The 23,102-nt window shown below is 58.0% G+C and overlaps 1 long non-coding RNA gene across 1 annotated transcript; it reads left to right on the forward strand.

Moving 5' to 3' along the window:
• Positions 1 to 18,568: 18,568 nt before the first annotated feature.
• Positions 18,569 to 19,923, forward strand: LOC136562316 (uncharacterized). The gene is made up of 2 exons (XR_010784490.1): positions 18,569 to 18,667; positions 18,915 to 19,923. It is a non-coding gene; the product is annotated as an uncharacterized lncRNA (long non-coding RNA).
• Positions 19,924 to 23,102: the final 3,179 nt, after the last annotated feature.

The following is a 23,102-nucleotide window of genomic DNA, read 5'->3' on the forward strand; positions in this document are numbered from 1 at the left end:
TCTTTCCTCCTCCTCCATGAGCAGCTCCTGGAGCTGGGCGAACAAAGCCAGGATTTTGGTGAACTCAGGGAGCAGGGGCTGAGCATCTGCCTCAAGCTAAACAATTTTCACCTCCCACCCCCAGAAACCGAAAGCAGAGGGGGCTGGGGCTGGGCTGTTTTGTTTCTCTTTGGTTCCCCATTTTCCAAAAGGCTCAATCTTGTTTTCAGCTCAGAGCATTTCGGTGGCTGAGGGCTGTTATTGATGAGGGCACGTTGTGGAGGAGCAGGAAGCCGCCTGCCATCCTGCCTGCCTGCCTGCTGCTAAATTGAAATCTCCTAATCTTCCCAATCCTTTTAAGCGCTGGCAAATGAAAAGGCAGCACAGTGCAGAAAATCTCAGCTCGGGGGAAGCAGGGCAGGCTCTGCAGAGCCGGCCAGGAGTGCCTGCTCCAAGGATCTGCTGCCAGGGCAGGGAGCAGGAGCGGCCCCAGAGCCCTCCCTTGGCTCAGGGACAGCCTGGATTGACCCCGGCCCTGCCTGCACCTCGCTGACCACAGCCAGGCCAGCCCCAGGGTGTGGGATGGACATTCCCAGCTCCAGAGCTTGGGATGGACATTCCCTGCTCCAGAGCTTGGGATGGACATTGCCTGCTCCAGAGTATGGGATGGACATTCCAGCTCCAGAGCTTGGGATGGACATTCCAGCTCCAGAGTATGGGATGGACATTCCCTGCTCCAGGGTGTGGGATGGACATTCCAGCTCCAGGGTGTGGGATGGACATTCCAGCTCCAGAGTATGGGATGGACATTCCCTGCTCCAGGGTGTGGGATGGACATTCCAGCTCCAGAGCTTGGGATGGACATTCCCTGCTCCAGAGCTTGGGATGGACATTCCCTGCTCCAGAGCTTGGGATGGACATTCCCAGCTCCAGAGTATGGGATGGACATTCCCTGCTCCAGAGTGTGGGATGGACATTGCCTGCTCCAGAGTGTGGGATGGACATTCCCTGCTCCAGAACTTGGGATAGACATTCCAGCTCCAGAGTGTGGGATGGACATTCCCAGCTCCAGAGTGTGGGATGGACATTCCCAGCCCCCTGGCACTGGGGCTGGGAGCACGGTCTGTCCCCAGCTCCATGAGAAACCAGGGACACCACAAAGCCAAAATCGAAATCCTAAATAATGTCCTCATCCTGTGAGAGAAATCCCTGCTCTGGAGCCAGGCTGGGAGAGCTGGGAATGTTCCCCTGGAGAAGGGAAGGATCCAGGGAATCCTCCGAGCCCTTGCAGGGCCTGAAGGGGCTCCAGGAGAGCTGGAGAGGGGCTGGGGACAAGGGATGGAGGGACAGGAGCCAGGGAATGGCTTCAGAGTGGACAAGTGGAGGTTTAGATGGATATTGAGAAGGAATTCCTGGCTGTGAAGGGCTGAGGCCCTGGCACAGGTGCCCAGAGCAGCCCCTGGCCAGGCTGGACAGCACTGGGAGCACCCTGGGACCATGGAAGGTGTCCCTGCCATGGCAGGGGTGGCACTGGATGAGCTTTAAGCTCATCCCAACCCATTCCATGATTCAGTCACTGCCGGGTTCCCTGGATCCCATCCAGGTTGCATTCCTGGCTCTTGGGCAGCATCTCCCCATCCCTTCCTGCACATTCCTCGTTCCTGCCCCCAAATCCCCACCCACAGCCCCAGGCAGGTCCCCAAGGAGGGATCCACGTGCTGGGACCAGCCCGGAGCTGTGGGGACACCAGGATGGGGGTGGGACATCCCTGGGCCGTTTGTGGTTTTGGGAAGTGCTGCTGGAGAGGAGATGGAGCAGCAGCAGCAGCCGGGAACAGCAATTGCTGCCATCAGCCCTCATGAATGAGTGGCACCATCTGATCTCGTTATTTGTGTCCTTCCTGCTGGGAAATTAATTCATGTTTCATTTGCAGCGCAGGCAGCCCCTCAGAGCTTCTCCCTGCTCTGGAGGTGGCCATGTCACAATGTCACCACCACTCTGAGGGGCTTTTCCTGGCAGCAGCCCTGGAAAATGAGGATCACTCTCCACTGCTGGTGCCTTCCCCTCTCCGTGCCCTCACCATCCCTGCTCCAGCTGTGACCTGGGGCTGTTCCTGCAGTGCCAAGGGACATTTTGAGCCTTTCTCCTGGGTTCTGAGTGATGTTCAGTGGGATGATCCCACTCCTGTTGCTGGGATGGTTCTGGTCCATCCGTGCAGGGACAGGATGGGAGCAGCCAGGAGTGCTCAGGGGGAAGGAAAACTTCCACAAACACCTCCCAGGAGATGGGTGGAGGGGAGAGGGAGTTATTGTCTCACCATGGGGCCACAGGCAAGGCCCGAGGCTCTGAGGGAAGGAGGAGCAGGGCAGGAGCCTCCCTGGAGCTGCTGGGATGGGTGAGGGAGGCTGGGAGGGGGCTGGGATGGGGCCGGGATGGGGCCGGGATGGGGCTGGGATGGGGCTGGGATGGGGCTGGGATGGGGCTGGGATGGGGCCGGGATGGGGCCGGGATGGGGCTGGGATGGGGCCGGGATGGGGCTGGGGCTGGAATGGGGTCGGGATGGGGCTGGGATGGGGCTGGGATGGGGCTGGGGCTGGAATGGGGATGGGATGGGGCTGGGATGGGGCTGGAATGGGGCCGGGATGGGGCTGGGATGGGGCTGGGATGGGGCCGGGATGGGGCTGCCCAGCCAGGCTGGAAACGCAGCTGTTCCCCTGCAGGACCCCATTCTCAGCCCAAATCTCCCTGAACCAGAGGGATGCTCTGTGTCCCATTCCCAGCCCCGCTGTCCCCCCTCTCATTTCTGGGATGCATTTCGGGGGGTTCGGTGCCAGCTCTGCCCCGTGCCCAGGAGCTGCAGCGGTGAGGGCCCAGAGAGATGTCAGGGCAGGGCTGTTACTGCCCGGCCTAATGAATATGAATGGGCTCTTCATAAACGTGGCTTTGTGTCATTAAATTCCTTCACACCTCAGTGCCTGCGGAAAGGTTACTCAGAATTAAATGTAAATCACAGATTTACCGGGACGAAACCGCGGCACTGGCGGGGCTTTTCAAAAACATCTAATTTAATGATGGGGGGATCTTTCCCGATGGATTGCGAGCTCTGCCGCCCGGGGGAAGGTGATCCAGGTCCCACCCGATGGGCGGTTTGCAGCCTTTGGTTCCCGATGGTGCCAGCCCAAGAGGAATTATTTCCCCCCGCCGCCGCCACTCCACCTAATTAAAAGATTAAGGAATGGCTTCTGTCGGGTTATAAATGAAGGGGCGGGGGGAGCAGCAGGGTTGGGAGCACCAGTCTGATCCATCCCACCCCCCCAGCCCATAATGGGATCACAGAATCCCAGACTGGCTTGGGTTGGAAGCTTAAAGCTCATCCCATTCCACCGCCCCCCCTTCCGCGATCCCAGGGCATCCCAAGCCTCGTCCCACCCAAGCCCGGGCACTTCCAGGGGTGCGGGAGGCGGCTCGGGCACCCCCAGCCCGCGGCGGGCGCAGATGGCTCGGGGGGATGGGGAAAACCGGGGCGTTTTTAAGGAGCTCAGCAGAGCCCCAGCAAAGCCCCCTCCCAGACTGCTCCGAGCAGCCCGGGCACGTCTCAGCCTGCGAGGGAGAGCTGATTAGTAATTAAATGGCTTTTAAAAATAAAACCATTAAGACTAATCCCATCAAAATTGGAGCTTCATCCCGGCAACTCTTATTAATTATCGGCCCACCTTGCGGCTTCCAGAGGCGGGGCTGGAAATAAACACGTGGATTTTGGGGAATTCTGGCCGGGAATAAACACCGGGATTTCGCTGACTTCTCCCTGGGCAGGGGGGAATTCTCGCTCCAAGCAGTCCCGGATGATGCTCCAGGTCCCCGGCCCCTCCCGGGATGCGCAATTCCCAGTGCCGGGAATGCTCCCGCAGCTCTGGGAGAGCCCGGGGCCGCCTTCCCCAGGCTAAAGCCGGGGCTGAGCCCAGCTCATCCCGCCGGGGCTGCTGCTCGCCCTCCGCGGCCGTGCAGCCGCAGGTTCCTCCTCGTTATTTCCCTGGGAGGATCCATAACGCCGGGGTTAAGGAAACAAAAGCTCCTCTCTGCTTGTTTGTATTTTCCCCCTCATCAATAGCGGGGCCAGGCAGGGCACTCGCAGCCGCTCCCCGGGGCCTGCTCAGCTATTAAAGACAGAAATTACATCTTCATAACCCAGGATATTGCCGCTCGCTTATTTATGACTTGCTCCATTGCGAGAATATTTATTCTAGACAGGGAGCCTGATAATTTTCATCCAATCTACTCCTCATAGCTCAGGGCAAAAGAATGGAACAGCTCAATTGAAGGAGCACTTTCCCATTATTGCCAGGTAAGGGCAGAGCTCGCCGAGCTCATTGCTGCCCTTGCCTGGCCACCGCCGCTGCACCAGGCTCCGGGGATTTTTTATCCTGCTTTTTCTCTCCTCTGGTTTTGTTTTTTTTCCCCCTTCCTTCCTTTCTTTCTTTTTTTTTTTCTAATTCATCGAGGAATGGCAGCCCACACAACCACTTAGAGGAAGTACTGCATAAATCCCAGTGCAGTAATTACCCATTTGGAACACGACGCTTTATAGGAGCAGCGGCACCGTGCCAGGATGCTCAGCACGCTGCTCCTGCTCCAGCTGAAACCCTCCCAGGGATGCAGGGAGCGGCTCCGGCTGCGCTCGCAGCCTCGTAAAACGGAGCCGTTCCAGCTGGGGCAGGGCCTGCCGAGCCCTCCCGGGGCGGGGGCGGCTGCGAGCGAGCGAGGGAGGGAAGGAAGGAGGGAAAACCGAGCTCAGGGAGGGAGGAACCGCAGGGAAACACCGCGGGCCGGGAGGGGAGGGATGGGGCAGGGCAGGGAGCACGGAGAGCCCGGGGGGGACAGATACGGGGGGGGTGATGGCACCGGAGTGGGGGTGCAGAGATGGCTTGAAAATGGATGGAGGGATGGATGGATGGATGGATGGATGGATGGATGGATGGATGGATGGATGGATGGATGGATGGATGGATGGATGGATGGATGGAGCCATGGATGGAGCCATGGATGGATGATGGATGGAGCCATGGATGGATGGATGGATGGATGGAGCCATGGATGGATGGAGCCATGGATGGATGGATGGAGCCATGGATGGAGCCATGGATGGATGGATGGATGGATGGATGGAAGGAATCATGGGTGGATGATGCTCCACAATTTGGACCGATTCCCTAAAAATGGATGGATGGCATGATGCCCCATATGATGGAGGGATGCCCCCAAATGGATGGATGGATGGATGGATGGATGGATGGATGGATGGATGGATGGATGGATGGAGCAATGCCCCATAAGTTGCAGTGATATCCCCCCCCCCCCAAAAAAAAAAGACAGAACAACAGCCCTTAAAGCAGAGCCATGAGCCATGAGGTGGAATTGTACCCCACACCGGAATGCTGCACTATAAGACAGACACAGCAGTGCCCCATAAACCAGAGTGAGGCCCCATAGGCCTATGGAATGCCTCAGAGGTGCCCTATAAACCCAAGAGATGCCCCATGAACCCAAGGAATGCCCCAGAAGCCCCAGGGGTGCCCCATGAACCCAGGGAATGCCCCAGAAGCCCCAGGGGTGCCCCAGAAGGTCCCAGCCCCCATGTCCCCCCAGCGGGCAGCCCCCAGCCCCAGCCCTTCCTGCCGCAGCTCTGCTGCCGCCTGCCTCAAATGCCAGAGCCAATGAAGTGTTGCAAAGGCTTTATTGCTTTCCGTGGAGCCGATTAGGAATCTCTTCTGCTGGGTAAAGAGCGATATTGCAATATGAGGGATGGGGGGAGCGGGAGGCAGGCCTGTGTGAATTCCCCACAGGAAGCTCTGTTCTCGCAGCCAGAACAGTTATCAAAAAGACAATTTAGGCAGGATTGTGCTCTAACTGGCTGGAGGACAGGGGAGCCAGCCCTGGACAGGAATCTTTCAGCTCTGAGTAAATGAAACTGCAAAAGAAATCAGCTTTCCTGCCTGGTCTGCAGGGGAGGAAGGTGCCAGAAGGAATTGGGTTTTTTATAACCATTAGCTCAGCCCGGCACTCCCTGCCAAGGCCAGGAGCTGCTGGGGGATGGAGGCAGCTCAGCAGCCTCTGCTCCCGTGGTCTGCAGCAATTCCAGCCCCCAAAACACCCAGCAGGGCACGGGGAATGCTCCCACCCCTCCGTGCTCCATCCCCGCCGACACCAAAATCCCCGCTGGGGGCAAAGCAAGACCTTTGTCACCCCTAGAGAGAGATTTGTGTCCCCATGGCCAGAGGGGTGTCCAGGCTGGGATTGGGCTGTTCCTGGGAGGAGTGGTTGTGGAGGAGGCACCAGGCCCTGAGGGATGAGAATCTCCATTTCTGGGGCAGAAAGGCTCCTGGTCTGTGAGCACATCCCAGCCTGGCAGTGCCAGCTCTGTGGGACCTGTGGCCACCTCTGGGATCCCTGGGGTGCCTCGTGCTCCACCCTGGAGCAATGCTGGAGAGCCAGAGCAGGCTCAGGGAGGAGCTGGGGCTGCCTGTGCCAGCCTTGCTGTTGATGACAATGACTTAGGGATTGCCCCAGGGCTTGGGGCAGCAGCACAAGGGCCCAATCCGGCCCTGGTGAGGGCTCTGGGAGGCACAAATCCATTTCCCCCTGCTCTGCTGGGAGCTGGCCCCGGTCCTGCCGTCCCTGGGAATCCATGTTGCCAGCAGGAAAATGACAACTTCCCACGCTGGAATGACATCCAGACACAGGGGGACAACTCCCTCTGTTTCCTCCTTGGTCAGGCAGAGTGGAAAGCAAAGCTGGGATCCCCACCCTGCCCTGGGATTGCCCAGCCAGGGGAATCAGCTCGGGAAATGCTGCCTGGGGCTGGGGAGGTGAGTGGGGTCAGTGGGGTGTGGGTTCCATTCCCCTGCAGCAGCAGCTCACTGGGGCAGCAGGAACAGGATCGGGGCCAGCTGGGGGCTGTGTGTCCGTCTGTCCACCCCAGGGCCAACGCCTGTGCAATCAGGAGACCTTCAGCAGGAATGATTCCAGTGCAGAAGTTAATCAGGGCGGGGATGGAGGCTCCTGGTGCCCCTCAGGGTGTTCCCCTCTCCCCAGCACCTGCCTGGGGGTGCTGGGGTCCCTCCAGACATTCCAGCCAGACATTTCAGCCCATTCCGGCCAGGAGAAGCCCCGGGAATGACAAAGAGGAGGTGGCACGTGGTGGCTGCTCAACGTCTGCAGAGCACTGCCCGCCCTGATCCAGCCCCTGCCTCGGCTGGATGCGCTTTCCAAGGGTTTGCCTGGATTTGCAGTTTTTTCCTGGATTTGCAGTTTTTTGCCGGGGTTTGCAGCTTCCCGGCGCCTCAGCCACGCCGTCCCAGCACACCTGCAGGGAAGGTGAGGGAGGGCAGCGCTGGGGCTCGGGGTCACCGCTCCCTGCAGGGATCCCGGAGCTCTCCCTGCCCTGGGCCGAGCAGAGCCATCCGACCCCTCGGGGCATCCCAGCACATCCCACCCCGCAGGGGCTGCGCAACCCGGGGGGCAAATCCCAAACTTCCAGAGGGTTCGGCCTCAAAGGACAATTCCTGTGAGTCTGGTGCAAGGAAGGAAATCCCCTCTGTTGGACCTGCAGCCCAGCCCGGCCCATCGGCCCGGCTCAGATCCTTCGGGGCTGATGGACAGACACCCCCGGGCCCGGGGAATTCCCCTTCAAGCCCTGGAGCTTCCCTGGGACACACCCAGCGATCCCCTCTGGCTCCAGGCCCTGCACACGGGGATGGGGCCCTGCTCAGCCTCTCCCCTCTGACACCCCGGGCTTGGACGCTCCTGCCCCTCCAAAACGCGTCCTTTGGGTTCTCCCAGCGGTTTCCTGCCGCCCCTGGGAGCTCTGAGGGCTCAGGCTGAAGGCGACGGGAGCTGGGATGGTTATTGGGGCTGCTTGTTTTCCCAGCCTCTGCCTCTGCAGCTCTCCCAGTCCGGCCGAGCCGGCGCTGCCGCTGCCGGGCACTTTGAGCCGGGCCAGCAGCCCCGCTCCCACCTCCTCCGAAGGGAAAAAGCTCATTAAAGTGATGATCCAGGGATCCTCTAGCCAGAACCTCCCCTTCTTATTAGAGGCGCTAATTAAAACAATAGCAGATCAAAGCGCTGCGAAGCATCTCATTTGGGACGGAGCCTCCTCCCCGCGCATCCCGGCGTTTGTTCTCATCCCTTTGAGGTCATCGCAGCTCCTCCTTGCACCGGGAGGAGCGGGGCAGGGGCACGGGCGCGGCTCCAGGAGCCCTGTCCAAGGTTCCTCTCCTTCCTGGGCGCCTTCCTCTCCTTCCTCGGGTCCCGGCCCCTTTGCAGCCGCGCCGGGGCCCCCGCTCGCCCTCGAGCAGCAATTAGCGGCGCTGGTGCGATGGGCATCTCCTCCTCAGTGCTCTGCAGGCTCCTCCAGCTGCTGCTGATTAGCGTTTGGGAGCGCGGGGAAAGCGGCAGCAGCCTGACCCGGGGAGATGCGCAGGCTTTTATTAGCGCTGCAGATAATTACATTTAATAAGGACAGCAGCTTTTCCCACACCAGAGAGCTGAACCATCAATCTCGCCTTTAATAATAAACCCTCTCCAACTCATTTACATTCATTGTTCCTCTTGCAACACAACATTACCCACGCTCCATGGCCGCGGCGGCGGCTCGCAGGGGATCCGTGTGGTTGCGGGGTGCCCGTGCCGTGCCACGGCTGTCCCGGGGGGCCCTGTCCCTGTCCCCGTGCCCACGGGACCGCCGGCCCTTTCTCCGGGGAGCCGCAACCCCCTGAGCAGGAGACCCGTGCGAAATTTCCCAATAACTCCGCGGCTTTGTGGACTCCGCAGCAATTACTCACTCAGTCACTCACTCACTCACCTGGCAGGAACCGGCACCGCCAGGGCTGTGCCTGCAGGGATCCCGGCGTGAATCATGGAATGGTTGGGGTGGGAAGGGACCTTAAAGCTCATCAGTGCCACCCTCTGCCACGGCAGGGACACCTTCCACCGTGCCAGGCTGCTCCAGGTCCCAGTGTCCAGCCCTGCCACGGATCCAGGGGCAGCCCCAGCTGCTCTGGGCACCTGTGCCAGGGCCCGCCCACCCTCCCAGCCAGGAATTCCTTCCCAATATTCCCTGTGTCAGTCTGAGGCCATTCCCTGTGTCCTGTCCCTCCATCCCTTGTCCCCAGCCCCTCTCCAGCTCTCCTGGAGCCCCTTCAGGCCCTGCAAAGGGCTCTGAGCTCTCCCTGGACCCTTCTCTTCTCCAGGTGAGCACTCCCAGCTCTCCCAGCCTGGCTCCAGCCCTTGGAACATCTCCGTGGCCTCCTCTGGGCTCTCCCCAGCAGCTCCAGGTCCCTCTGCAGTTGGGCCCCAGGGCAGGAGCAGCTCTGCAGGTGGGGTCTGACCTGAGCAGGTCCCCCCTGTCCCTTCCCTGCTGCCCAGGGATGGATCAGTACACCGGGACCCAGGAATGTTCTGGAGCACGTTGTTTTGAGGCAGGGCTGGTGGGATTTTAGGAAGAGAAGCAAAGGCAGCCTGTGTGTGTTGGGAATGCAGTGTCCCTCAGGAGATAGGAAAAATAATGGATAAATGAATAAGAGCGCAGCAAACATTCATCTTCCCAGCTGAAATTGGAGAGGAAAGCTGAGGGTGTTATAAATCCTATTTTGCTGCTGCTGCTGCTGCGCTGTGATTTGGTTTTGCTGGCTCAGACCAGGACAGATATTCCAGGCCAGTTTTCCCCCCAGTGCTCTGCTCTGCCCTGCCTGGGTGGGAGCTCTGGGCTGTGGTGGGAGCAGAGGGCTCTGGGGATGTCTTCTCCTGGCCTGGAGTTCTGGAGGACACAACTTTTGGGGCCAGGGGGGAAGATTATGGGGCTGGGGGCTTCTCCCACCTTTCCCATGGGGGGATGAAGAGGCACCAAGGAGCAAGGCTGGGCTGGATGGGGTTTGGAGCAGCCTGGGACAGTGCAAAGTGTCCATGTGCAAACCAACCCATGATTCCATGCCTCTATGGTGGCTTACAACATGCCAGGACCTCTCAGGGCTGGGACACTTCTTTTGCTGTCCCTGTGCCATTCCAGCACCGGGGGATCTGGCGGGATGTGGGTTTGCAGCAGAAAAGGGCAACGAAAAGGGCTCAGAGCCTGCACCTTCCCTGTGATCCCATCTGGCCATCCCCGTGTGCCCAGACCATCCTTCCTCTGTCCCTGGGCCAGCAGCCGGTGCCAAAGCCAGCGTGGCAATGACATCATTCCTAGCAGGATGGCATCACCGTGCAGAGACAGGGCCACCCCCCCGAGGGGAACTTGGGGTGCTGGGGTGCCCGGGATGCTGCCCTGGCAGGTCTGCACCAGCCGGGCAGGCGTCCCCAAGCTGTGCCACCATTCTGGGATGCTCAGGGAGCCCTGGGTACAGCCCCAGTGCCTGTGGAGCACAGCCAGGACACCCCATGGGACCTGCCCAGGAGGGGCTGGCAGCCCCCGTGTTTAGGCTGGGCTCAGGGCTCAGCACCAGCCCAGCACCAGCCTGGCCTTGGCTCTGCTGCCCGGGCACCTCCTGCAAGCTCCCTGGATGCAGCATCCCTGGCTGAACCCAGCAGGGAGCAGGTTTGGGATGAGCAGGGCCTGGGGCAGGGCAGCTCCTGCTCTGCCACCCCAGAGCCTTCCATTCTCCAGCTGAGCACCCTCGGCATTCCCAGCCTGGCTCCAGAGGGGCTCCAGCCCTCCGAGGGCTCCGTGGCCTCTGGAATGGCTCCAGCAGCTCCACATCTTCCCCACGCTGGGCCCACGTGCTCCTGCACTGGGCTGATCTGCACACACCTGCCTCAGAGCAGGAGCACTTTAATACCTCTCAAACTGTTGGGGTGGCCCTGGTGTGACCAGAGCTGGTGACAAGGTGAAAACGGTGTGAACGCAAAGTGACAGCAGGGTGACAGACGGGGAGGGTGCAGAGCAGGCTGGTGCTGGCCTGGCAGGAGCTGAGGAGGTGCAGGAGCCAAATGCTGGATGCAGATGGGTGCAGGATGCAGGCTCTGGGTGCAGGATGCAGGCTCTGGGTGCAGGATCCAGGCTCTGGGTGCAGGATGCAGGCTCTGGGTGCAGATGGATGCAGGATCCAGGCTCTGGGTGCAGGATCCATGCTCTGGGTGCAGGATGCAGGCTCTGGGTGCAGATGGATGCAGGATCCATGCTCTGGGTGCAGGATCCAGGCTCTGGGTGCAGGATCCATGCTCTGGGTGCAGGATCCAGGCTCTGGGTGCAGGATCCAGGCTCTGGGTGCAGATGGATGCAGGATCCAGGCTCTGGGTGCAGGATCCATGCTCTGGGTGCAGGATGCAGGCTCTGGGTGCAGGATGCAGGCTCTGGGTGCAGGATCCAGGCTCTGGGTGCAGGATCCATGCTCTGGGTGCAGGATGCAGGCTCTGGGTGCAGATGGATGCAGGATCCAGGCTCTGGGTGCAGGATCCATGCTCTGGGTGCAGGATGCAGGCTCTGGGTGCAGATGGATGCTCTTTTCCCCCTTTGAACCCCTCTGTGCCTCAGCCCCCACAGCTGGCAGTCCCTGGGGATCTCTCCATGAGCACAGGTGACATCACTGCAGAGGTGAGTCTGTCCCACCTGGAGTCTGGAGTGGGCAGATCCAGCTCCTGGCTGTGTTTGCAGGCAGGTTTCACACAGGGGTGTCCACGGCTCTTTTTCCCTTCCCCCTCAGAGGATTTCCAGCCCCAGTGATCTGCACCGTGTGCTCCCAGCGCTCCCATCCAACCCATCCTTTACTGGAAATAACACGGGAGTCGCTGCTTGCTGGGTGGGAACAACCCAGGGATCATCATGTGGGAGCAGCTCGGTGAAAACCCCCCACCAACCCACATCCTGGAACTTATTTATTCCCTTTTATCTCCTGCGAGGAACGATCGGCTGGGGCTTGGCAGGAGCCACCCCTGCCATGTGTTATCTCTCTGATATCCCGAGCCGATAATCCCCGCTCAGCTTTGTGCCTGACACCCCTCGGGACGCGGCTGGAGCAGCCCCTCCATCCCGCTGGGATTGTTCCTCCCTCCCGTCGCCCTTCCAGCCCATAAATATTTGTGTAAGAGCCTCTCTCCCCCAGCCCCGACGCCGTTCCCATTTCTCCAGTGTCACAGGCGACTTTATTTTTTTTTTTCAAACTTTTTAATTCCGTTCATTAATCATTTAGAGAAATGTGCAATTACTTGAGTCCAATTACAGAAAATGTGCAACTACTTGAGTCCCATTATGAGCCCCTAGAAAATGCCAAGAACTTGATTAGAGCAAAACCACCGCCAGTCCCACAGACTTTCAAAGCAAACATTGCGACTTCTCCTGGCAGGGGAAGAGAAATCCCAATTTATTTAGCCACAAACGTGTCCAAGCCTTGCTGACAATATGGGAAATCTTTCCTATCGGCTGGAACGTGAGCTCAGCGTTCCCTAAAGGAAGAGATGTCTCTCCCTTAATTAAAGCAAGGCCTGAACTCGCTGTAACCTCCCGGTTTCATGGCGGGGATCTGCTCGGATTTTTCCAGAGGGTTTGTAATTACCCCAGGAGCCGACGGCTGCTGCTCTTCCAGCAGCAGCTGGATCCTCAGGAGCGGGGTCTGCTCCTCCTGGAGCTGGCAGCTCCTGCCTCCATCCCGTGATCCCGCAGCCCATTGCCTCTATCCCCTGATCCTGCAGCCCATTGCCTCTATCCCCTGATCCCACAGCCCATTGCCTCCATCCCGTGATCCTGCAGCCCATTGCCTCCATCCATCCCCTGATCCCAGAGCCCATTGCCTCCCTCACCTAATCCTGCAGCCCATTGCCTCTATCCTGTGGTCCCACAGCCCATTGCCTCCATCCATCCCCTGATCCCACAGCCCATTGCCTCTATCCCCTGATCCCACAGCCCATTGCCTCTATCCTGTGGTCCCACAGCCCATTGCCTCCATCCCCTGATCCCACAGCCCATTGCCTCCATCCATTCCCTGATCCCACAGCCCATTGCATCCATCCCCTGATCCCGTAGCCCATCGCTTCCATCCCCTGATCCCACAGCCCATTGCCTCTATCCCCTGATCCCACAGCCCATTGCCTCCATCCTGTGATCCCACAGCCCATTGCCTCTATCCCCTGATCCCACAGCCCATTGCCTCCATCCCGTGATCCTGCAGCCCATTGCCTCCATCCATCCCCTGATCCCACAGCCCATTGCCTCCATCCATCCCCTGATCCCACAGCCCATCACCTCCATCCCCTGATCCCACAGCCCATCACCTCCATCCCCTGATCCCACAGCCCATCGCCTCCATTCCCTGATCCCACAGCCCATCGCCTCCATTCCCTGATCCCACAGCCCATTGCCTCCATCCCCTGATCCCACAGCCCATTGCCTCCATCCCCTGATCCCACAGCCCATTGCCTCCATCCCCTAATCCCACAGCCCATCACCTCCATCCCCTGATCCCACAGCCCATTGCCTCTATCCCATGATCCTGCAGCCCATTGCCTCCATCCCCTGATCCCACAGATCATCGCCTCCATCCCCTGATCCCTAATCACTCCGAGTGTCTCCCGTGCAAATCAGGAGTGGCTCCATCCCGACACGCGGGGCTCCAGCCGCGCTCGCTGCCCTTATTTAGGTCAGCGCTGCCCTGTGTGTCTGCGGGAGCCAGAGGAATTACGGTTTATTAGGGATTAAGCCGGGATTTAAGGGCCTTTCTTAGCGTGGGGCTGTGGGGCCGGGGCTGCTCTGGCGAGCCCGACTCCCAAAGTCTGAGATTTTCGGGAGAATCTCAAGCTAAGGGGCTTAGGGAGGGGAATTAATTTCCTGGGATGCCGCAGCTCGTCCGGAATAAAAAAAAAATCTCTTATAAAAGTATAATTTTCTCCTTGTTATTCGTGATTACAAAATAATAAGATTGTTTAAAAATCCAATAGAGTGGATGTCAATATTGGCAGGAGATGTAATTGCAAAGCACGTGCCAGCCGTCCATGGCTTTTCTTAATTTTAATTAGGATAAAATTTACTAATCTTGCCGGGTTTGCAGAAGGAGGTTTGCCAAGAAGCCATCAATTGATCTGGATGATATTGGCTCCCTTTTAAGAGCCCCTCGCTAACTGCTATGTAAAGCCTGGGCTTTCAGCTCCCTTCTCAGATCCTCTCCGCAGTGTTTTTGGCATGTCAAAAGGCCAGATGTTTTTTATTTGAGAGCAAATTGACACGTTAAATTACATTGTGCAAACAGCAAAGCCAGCCATGAGTAAACAGGCGACGAGGATTCATTGAATTTTATGGGTCGCAATAATGTTTATGTAATTTAACAAATTTATGCTTCGTGTCAGCTTCACCGCAAGAGTTATTCATTCCAAAAGGAAAAACAACTTCCATGACAGCCCCCATAGATTCTGCCTCGGAGCCAATCAGGAGCAAACCCAGCCTGAAGATGACAATGACACGGGCCGTGGGTGGCAATCAGGCCAGCACAGCCAGGCCGGGGCCATGGCCCTGCTCGGGTCTTTTGGGGCTTTTCACTCGGATTTGGGGACTTTTCCCCCATCCAGTCAGAGCACAGGCGAAGAGGGGCTGGGGCTGCTGCAGGCTCTGCAGAAGGTTCCAGAATGCCTTTGCCAGGTCTCTGGGAGCTCAGGCAGGCTGAGCTCTGAGGATTGATGAACCCGGCTGTCCCCACTCCCACTGAACGCACACTGAGCCGGAATTCCGCCGGCAGGGAACGCAGTGCTGACATCCCAAACACTCCTGCCTGTGGAAATGCAGAATTCCCTGTGGATCCCATCATCCCATCATCCCATCATCCCATCATCCCATCATCCCATCCCTGTCCTTTCCCACCTGCCCTGCTCTGGGTTAAGGTGGGAATGCGGGATTTGGAGCAGCCAGGTGTGGGAAGTTCATCAGCCCTGGAGAGTGGCATCAATAACCAAGGGCAGCATGAGGTGACAGTGCCTGGTGGCTCTGGGAAAGCCCTGAGAGCAAAGGAAAGGCATCTCCAGCCTTTTTACAGGGTCTGGAGGGACAGGACACAGGGAATGGCTTCCCACTGCCAGAGGCAGGGATGGATGGGATATTGGGAGGGAATTATTCCCTGGGAGGCCCTGGCACAGGAGCCCAGAGCAGCTGGGGCTGCCCCTGGATCCCTGGCAGTGCCCAAGGCCAGGTTGGACGGGGCTTGGAGCAGCCTGGGACCCTGGAAGGTGTCCCTGCCATGGCACTGGATGGGATTTAAGGTCCTTTCCAGCCCAAACCATTCCAAGATCCCATGATCTCCATCAGCCCCTCCAGGCTTTGTTCCCCTCCGTAACAAGCCGGTGCCTTCAGGAAGCCCAGAAAACCTTGGAAGGGATGGCAGGGGAAGCTCAGATTTTGTCAGCTGAAGGGAAAGATGCTGCTCATATCCCAAATTTCCCATCTGGCTCCTCCGTGCCAGCAGCAGCAGTGCCCTCGTCAGCAGGGAGCTGATTCCTGTGTCTAAATGGGATTTAATGCAGGCCTGAAGGAGATCTGTGCACAGGACATGGAGAGGGAACGCGGGGTTATTGCTGTCAATATAATTAATTTCAAGCTAATTTGAGCATCTGATTAAGTTTAGCATTACCATAAAAACTAAACTGCTATTTAAACCAGAGAGAGGTTTATTAAATAAGTGCTGGAATGCAACAGAAAGCAAAATGAAGGCAATAAAGTCACTTGAAGTAATAAAATTAAGTGAATGCCGGAGATAATCTTCTGATGGATCTTCCCTTTGCCCTTTCCCAGGATGGAGCTCTTCCTTCCACTGCTGGGATTTTCCATTCAGATCTCTGGAATTTTTATGGCCAAATGTCCAAACTCCATGAACTGGAATGTCCATGAAATGTCCAGATTCCATGAAGATGTCCAAATCTGCATGGAATCAAAGCGCGTAAGAAGGAATGGTCAGTTTAGTGATTTTCCTTTGGAGAAGGAGGGGAGGGGGCTGTGAACGAGCTCCTGGCTGGAGCTGTTTGCTCACACAAGGTCAGGGCCAGCTCATCCAGCTGGGAATTCTGCCGGGAGCAGAGCGTGGGCGGGAAAGGACAAAGGGGATCCTGCCCTGGGCGCTGCTGTGGGGGCTCCCTTCATCACTGCCCTGCCTGGAACGAGACATCAGCCCAGCCAGACAACGGGTGGTGAAATCCCTGCGGGGCTTTTCCCGCTGTGCCCGAGCCAGCCGAGACGAGTCCCCTCCTCCCCAGGTTCCCGTGTCACCCCGGGAAAACACTTATTTACTCTGAAGGCCACAGAAGCCTTGCAATCCAGCGGCTGAGATAACACTGATAGGATCACACAGACTTCCAGACTCATTTATCCCAATGGCCTAAGCGGGAGTGACTCGGGGAGAGCAGGGAGAGCTGGCCCCACACTGCTCTGGGGGCATCCGTGCCAGGGTCACACACTGGGGTGAGCTGGGGCTCCAGGGATCTGTGCCAGGGTCAGGGTCACACATTGGGGTGGCTGGGGCTCACAGGGGCCCTGTTCCAGGGTCACACATTGGGGTGAGCTGGGACTCACAGGGACCCTGTTCCAGGGTCACACATTGGGGTGAGCTGGGGCTCACAGGGGCCCTGTTCCAGGGTCACAGATTGGGGTGAGCTGGGGCTCACAGGGATCCTGTTCCAGGGTCACACATTGGGGTGAGCTGGGGCTCACAGGGATCCTGTTCCAGGGTCACAGATTGGGGTGAGCTGGGGCTCACAGGGGCCCTGTTCCAGGGTCACAGATTGGGGTGAGCTGGGGCTCACAGGGGCCCTGTTCCAGGGTCACACATTGGGGTGAGCTGGGGCTCACAGGGATCTGTTCCAGGGTCACACATTGGGGTGAGCTGGGGCTCACAGGGATCCTGTTCCAGGGTCACACATTGGGGTGGCTGGGGCTCACAGGGATCCTGTTCCAGGGTCACAGATTGGGGTGAGCTGGGGCTCACAGGGGCCCTGTTCCAGGGTCACAGATTGGGGTGAGCTGGGGCTCACAGGGATCCTGTTCCAGGGTCACACATTGGGGTGAGCTGGGGCTCACAGGGGCCCTGTTCCAGGGTCACACATTGGGGTGAGCTGGGGCTCACAGGGATCTGTTCCAGGGTCACACATTGGGGTGAGCTGGGGCTCACAGGGATCCTGTTCCAGGGTCACACATTGGGGTGGCTGGGGCTCACAGGGATCCTGTTCCAGGGTCACAGATTGGGGTGAGCTGGGGTTCACAGGGGCCCTGTTCCAGGGTCACAGATTGGGGTGAGCTGGGGCTCACAGGGGCCCTGTTCCAGGGTCACACATTGGGGTGAGCTGGGGCTCACAGGGATCCTGTTCCAGGGTCACACATTGGGGTGAGCTGGGGCTCACAGGGATCCTGTTCCAGGGTCACACATTGGGGTGAGCTGGGGCTCACAGGGATCCCGTGCCTTCCATCCTGAGCCCAAACTTCCCCTCCTCGGTTTTCCATCCGGCACCAGGGTTTGCAGGTAACTTCCACCGCGATGTGATGCTGAGCACAGTTTAGATTATAAAATATATCCGCGGGCTGTTCCCTTAATTGATTTCTTTTGTTTCATTCTATTCCTCGAAGATTTGTCAACATTAATTTTTATATGCTTAACACTTTGCAAATACTGGCCAACTTTTTAAAATTAATGTGTTGAGATGGAGATTGAATACCTTCCCTCCCCTGCACGTGCGGCGGGGAAGGAACACGGGGTGAGAGGAAAACACCTTATCAGCGTTTAACTGGGGACATTTGGGATATTGAGAAGGGAATCCATTGGCAGCCGGGTTTAACACCGCCCATTCCCGCTGCTATTCCTTCACCCCGCAGGACGAAAACCCCCGCATTTCCCGCTGAAAATTCAAAAACGTGGGGCGAAATTCCCACGTTTCAGCTGAAGAAAGGAGATTTCAGCTGGGGTCCGGAAATCCGCGGGTTTTCCCAGGGTTCAGGTCAAGGAATCAGCGAGGAATGGAGTTCAGGGGGGAATTCCCGGGGAGAGGTCCCGGTGTAAATCCAGCGAGGCCCTGACGGTGCCGTGTCAGCCCCGGTGAAGCCCCGGCCGGGAAAAACCGACCGGGCCGGGGCCAAACCGTGCCGGGAGCCGCTCCCGGGGAATCCCGCGGGCGGATGCGCGAACCTCCCGCTCCGAAAATACATTTCGGAGGTAGCTCCTATTAAAGCGCAATTACGGGTTAAGTAACGAACTGGCTGCGTGCCTAATCGAGAGAAACGCGCCATGACAATCAGATAAGGGAACGAACAGCGCGGCAACAGCAACCGGGGAAGGAGGGAGCCACAGGGGAGCGAAGGAGCCACCGGGAGCCGGCGGGGGTCGCTCCCCGGCTCTCCGCTTGTCCCGGCTCGGCCCCGGCGATGCAATGCGGACCTTGGAAAGCCGAGCCGAGCGCTGCGGGGCCGGCTCCATCTCGCAGCTGCTCCGCACGGAGAGCGCGGCTGTCGCCAAGGAAACCGGAGATTGCCGCAGCGATTGCCAGCCCGGCTGCTGCCGCTCCTGCGGGGCCGGGCATGAGCGTGGAGAGCCTCTCCAGGGCTCTCCTTGAGGCGGGGACAGCGCTCCTCCATCCCCCGCAGCGAGGGCCCTGGAGGAGCTCCGGGCGCTCGAGGAGCTCCAGGGGAGGCTGGGCAGGGCTCTGTGCCCGGGGATTGACGCTGGAGAGGGGCAGCGACACCGCTGTGAGTGCCGCAGGGAGGGCGTGGGGCGGTCGCACCTGGAGTGCAGCGTCCCTGGGACGTGGGAGAGGTGACCATGGTGTGTGGACAGTGGGATGGGCCAGGAATGAATTCCCAGCCTGGAAAGGAGGCGGGAGGCGTTGTGAAGGAGTCTCCAAAGCTCCGGACGCACGGAGGTGGCAGGGGAAGTTGGCAGGGACATCGCTCCACCTCACCCTGAAAGGTTTGACTGTGGTGCCTTGTCCTGCAGGTGGAATCTCACAGCAGCTCTGCAGCACAGGCACTGCTCTCCACAGAGCCTCGCCATGGAGCCGTGGAAAGGTTTGGCTGGAGGGGACCTTGGAGGTCACTCAGTGGCACCATCCCTGCGGCCTCTGTGGCAGCTGGGGCAGCTCTGCAGGTGGGGCCTCAGCTGAGCGGCCAGAGGGGACAATCCTCTCCTGGACAAAGAGCAGCCAGGACACCCAGCCTCAGCTCCTGAGGCAGCTTTAGCATCCCCCAGCATCACCAGGGCCACCCGGGCCAGCTCCTGCTCAGGACAAAAACCTTTCCCCAGGATCCACCCTGGCGATGGGGAAAACCTCCCGGTTCTCTTCTTCCAGAGGGGTTGGAAAAGCTGCACAGGGAAAGACCTGCAGAGCACCCCCAGCCTCGGGGATCTCACAGGACCGTGAAGGGTTTAGGTTGGAAAAGCCCTATGAGATCATGGAGCCCAACCATTCTCCCAGCGCTGCCTCATGTCCCCAAGTGCCACACCTGCACATTTCCCAGCTTTTCCATCTCCATCCCTACCGAACCCCCATGGAGCTGCTCCCAAGGGTGAGCAGGGGCTGCCTGAGGAGCTCTGGGGGCTCTGCCCGCTCCTCCCTCCTCCCAACCCCACCCCAAATCTCCCTCTTTGTGTTTATTCCCGCCTCGGCTCCAGCGGGGGAGCGGCAGGAGCAGAATCCTCGAGCACAGCGAGTTCTCAGCGATATAATTCTCTTTAATCTTTTAAGCATTTGACAGTATTTGCTTGAAAGAAGAAGCAACAAGTACATAATTATTGCACTAATTAAGCTGCCAAAACACAAGCATGCTGCAAGAGCACCTTTGAAACAGTGAGCTCTCGATTCATTAGCATCTGCTGTAAGCTTATTAATCACCTAACAGGCAATTAGCAAGCTGTTACTGTTTGAGACTAGTATGTAAATAAATTCTTGGGTTAATTTCTTCCTCTGATAATAAAGAAAACATTATGAAAATTAGCTAAGCGACAATGTAAATGATCTTGACTGTTAATTATGTGCTGGTGTTACACACGCGGCCGCCGCACGGCAGAGAGAGGATGCACCTCTCGTTTGGCGCAGTTTGAAAAATAAAATTGTTGACAGAGGGAGCGGGGAGGTTTTCCTGCAGTGCAGCCACAGCTGTGCGCCTGCAGCTTCCCAAATCCAGGGATTGGCACTGCGGGATCCCCTGGGGTTTGGGGCAGGGGGGATGTGCCCGCTCAGGAGCTGCCCTGGGGCTGGAGCCCTGCTCCCCCCAGCATCCCTGAGCGTGGAATTCATAAAAATTAATGGGAAATCCATGGAACTGCCTTGCCCCGTGCAAACTGGGAGCCAGATGTGTGTTCACCCTCTGTCCTTGCAGAAGGACCTTGTTTTATGGCCCAGACGAGAGGATTTGGCTGCAAGGACATTGATGATCTCCTCTACAGATCCAGGCTGGTGGCATTGGCTCCTTATTTCTGTTTCCTCAGGGAGGTAATCCCAAGGATTCCCTCTCCTTTTCCTGCTGAAGGAGCAGTGATCCTGTGGCCAAAAGGATGTGCTGGAGCTGTGAGCAGAGGGATCCAGCAGCCTCTCCAGAGGGTCTGTCCTGGGGACAACCCAGGGGACAGCAGGCAGAGCTGTCCCCTCAGTGCTGTCACCACACCCAGCCCCAAGGAAGGCCTTTGCCTACCTGTCACCTTCCATGGAGGAGCCCTGCCGTGCTCTGAGCTCCTCTCTCCAGCTCCTCTCCCCCAAATCCCTCCCAGCTCCTTTAAAGCTGCTCCAGCGGAGCAGAAAACTCATTATGGAGAACTGCACAGAGCCTGCTCGAGTGAGGAATTACCAGCAGCAGAGGTTACCTCATAATCTCATTAATTTAAACTATTTTATCACCAGCTCCTGCCCCGTACTTACGCGTGCAAAAGGCACACAGGATATTTCACTGTGAGAAGCTTGAGACAGAAGATTGAGGGTGAGGTGAGGCCTTTCCATGGGGCTGCAGGATCTGGGGGCAGTGCCATGGCGCCTGTCCCAAGTCCCTCTCCCTCTCTGAAGAGTTTTCCCAAAGGAAAACTTTTGGACCACAAAAAAAAGTCTATAATTTTAACTTAAAAAATATAAAATATGTCAAAAATGGCACCTTTTCAAGGTCCACTTTCTGAGTTTGGCGTTGGTGTCAGCGGCTCTTGGCCGGTGTCAGGCAGAACACAAACTCAGCAGCCCTGGTTGGGAAAAGCAGCCCCAGGTTTAGCCCGTGGTTGTGTTCCCCTTCCCACATCCAAGTGCTCCAGCTGCCAGAGATTGGTTCAGTTCTCCACATGAAAAATTTACTTTTTAATGGGCCAGGCTGCGGCAGCGCCTGAGCCGGATCCAAAATAACCTCTTAGCACACGGCTCCGAGGGGATCTCCAGCCATCCCCATAAACTGCAACACAGCTTGCACTAAAAAGCTCTTTACAGCCCTGCCCTCCTCGGCTTCTCGGGGCCCTGCAGTGGTTGGAAAGCTCCAGCGCTTGCTCCAGGAAATGGAAAATGATATTTTGGAACCACACTGCCCGTGGCTTTTGTTTTCCAGTTAAAGCAAGCTCCACACCAATATATTTGGAGTGGTTTTTTTTCTCCTCCAGGGTCCAACAGCAGAAGCAACCTCAGCAGCCTGGCCAAGGGGAGCTCAGGGCCAGGGGGAGCAGATGGAGGGAAAAGCTCCGGGATATTTATAGGATGTGAGGAAAGGTGGGACAAGACTCATGGCCAGGGTGAGATGGGGGCTCTGTCTGAGCAGGGGCAGAGCCCCATGTCCCCTCCATGCCAGAGGGACACGGGTCTGGTGCTGAGGGGATTTTGGGCAAAGCTGCAGCTCTGCTTTGGGCTGGAAGGAACCTCCAAGCTCCTCTCATTCCACCAGACCAGGTTACTTTTCATTTTTGCTCCTGGAGCTGCTTTTGTCTTGGAAATCTCCATCGAGTAAAACTGATTTTGTATGACCAATCAACCTGCTGAGAGCAGTGCAAGAGGGCATCAGAACCACCCAGTTCATCCCAAACCCAACTGGGCTGTTAGCCCAGCCAGGCCCCGGATGGTTCTGTTAGCCCAGCCAGGCCCTGGATGGTTCTGTTAGCCCAGCCAGGCCCTGTTAGCTCAGCCAGGTCCTGGATGGCCCTGTTAGCCCAGCCACCAGGATTTTAGGACTAGGACATCGATCCCTGAAATATTTCCCTGGTGAGTCACGGGAGAGCAGCCAAGCCAGAGCTTTGCCCCATTCGAGGGAAGGATTGTTTTGGAATGGAGCAAGAGGTGAGGAAAATTCCTGGTCTGGCAGCAGTGGCAGTGCCACCCACTGCTGGGGCCGGGGTGTCACACGGCGGGGCCGTGACAGAGGGAGCACAGCACGGTGTGTGCCAGGAGCGGGGCTGGGCCGTGCTGGATCGATGGGCAAGGCTGTTCCTATTGGGGCTGACCTTGTCCCCAGGCTCTCCCACAGATCCAAAGGTCACAGCAAAGCAAACAGCTCCCGAAGGACTGAGATATCCCAGCACAGGATGCAAATATGCCCAGAGAGCAAATAAACACCTGGAGAGGCAGCAAATATTCCAGAGAGCAAATAAACCCCTGGAGAGCCAGATCTCTGGGCAGCAGGGAATCCTGGAATGCCCAGCTCCAGGTATGGAGGGGATTGTTCCCTTTGGCCCAGCCTGCAGAGCTTCTCCAGGTATGGAGGAGATTGATCCCTTTGGCCCAGCCTGCAGAGCTGGTATGGGATATGGAGGGGATTGATCCCTTTGGCCCAGCCTGCAGAGCTGCTCCAGCTCTGGGATATGGAGGGGATTGATCCCTTTGGCCCAGCCTGCAGAGCTGCTCCAGCTCTGGGATATGGAGGGGATTGTTCCCTTTGGCCCAGCCTGCAGAGCTGGTATGGGATATGGAGGGGATTGTTCCCTTTGGCCCAGCCTGCAGAGCTGCTCCAGCTCTGGGATATGGAGGGGATTGTTCCCTTTGGCCCAGCCTGCAGAGCTGCTCCAGCCCCAGGGCACAGCACCAGCACCATGTGCAGCTGCTGGAGCCGTGGAGGAGACCATGGAGATGCTCCTGCCCCCAGGTGCCACATCCACATGGCTTTAAATCCCTCCAGGGATGGGGACCCCTGCCCTTCCCATGAAGACATTTCCCAATGCCCAACCAAAGTC

The sequence above is a fragment of the Molothrus aeneus genome, chromosome 13, assembly GCF_037042795.1.
Source record: "Molothrus aeneus isolate 106 chromosome 13, BPBGC_Maene_1.0, whole genome shotgun sequence".
Taxonomy (NCBI): Eukaryota; Metazoa; Chordata; class Aves; order Passeriformes; family Icteridae; genus Molothrus; species Molothrus aeneus.